Consider the following 1394-nt stretch of genomic DNA (forward strand, 5'->3'; position numbering starts at 1 on the left):
AGAAATGTTGTTTTTACATCTAATTGTTCAAGATGTAAATTTTCTACAACTACTATCCCCAGAACAACTCTGATCATTGTAAGCTTCACAACTGGAGAAAATATCTCAGAATAGTCGATCCCTTTCTGTTGTTGAAACCCTTTTACAACAAGTCTTGCTTTGAACCGTTTGCTTCCGTCATGCTCGGTCTTTACTCTGTAAACCCACTTGTTTTGCAAGGCCTTCTTTCCTTCAGGCAGTTTGGTTAACTCCCAAGTCTTGTTCTTCAACAATGACTCCATCTCGTCCTTCATGGCTAACTCCCACTTGCTCGAGTTTCCATCTTGTAAGGATTCTTCATAATTTAATGGTTCACCACCATCGGTCAGCAAGATATAATTCAGTAGAAGTGTGAACCGTTGTGGAGGCTTTATAGTCCTTGAAGACCTGCGAACAGCTGGTTCACTTGGCTCTACACTATCTTGTGTAGAAGTGGTGGGTACTGAAGTGCTTGAACTGTCTTGTATGGACTCTTGAGTGGTAACATCAGGAATCCCTTCTAATTGTATGAATTCAGATTTCTATGGACTCGTATCTGAATCAGTTATCTCTAGTTCTGTACTTGATTTGTCTTTGTACAAAACTTTCTCGTTGAAGATCACGTTCCTGCTTCTGATAATCTTCCTGTTCTGATCATTCCAAAAACGAAATCCAAATTCTTCATCTCCATAGCCAATAAAGAAACATTTCTTTGATTTGGCATCCAGCTTGTTGCGAGCATCAGAGTCTACATGCACATAGGAAACACACCCAAAGACTTTTAGGTGAGCAAGCTGTACTTCTTTTCCTCTCCAGACTTCCTCGGGCAGTCTGAACTCCAAAGGTACTGATGGTCCATGGTTGATCAAGTAAACTGCAGTATGAACTGCATCAGCCCAGAATGTTTGAGGTAGCCCAGAATGCAACCTCATGCTTCTAGCTCGTTCATTGATGGTCCGGTTCATCCGTTCAGCAATACCATTCTGTTGTGGTGTGCCTGGAACTGTCTTTTCCATTCTGATACCGTTGACAGCGCAATACTCCTTGAAACCTCCATCAATGTATTCTCCTCCATTATCAGATCGTAAGCATTTCAGCTTCAAACCTGATTCAGTCTCAACCATAGCCTTCCATTTCTTGAATGTGTCAAACACATCAGATTTATTTTTTAGAAAGTAGACCCATACCTTTCTGCTAAAGTCATCAATAAAAGTGACATAGTACCGAGAACCGCCAAGAGATGCTACTAGAGCTGGTCCCCATAAATTTGTGTGCACCAGTTCTAGTTTTCTTGGTCTTAAGGTCCTGCCAACCTTTAAGAAACTGAGCTTCTTCTGTTTTCCGAGAACACAGCTTTCACAAATATCTAGATCAAC

Source organism: Populus euphratica, unplaced genomic scaffold (genome assembly GCF_000495115.2).
Source record: "Populus euphratica unplaced genomic scaffold, PopEup_1.0 scaffold272.1, whole genome shotgun sequence".
Lineage (NCBI taxonomy): Eukaryota > Viridiplantae > Streptophyta > Magnoliopsida > Malpighiales > Salicaceae > Populus > Populus euphratica.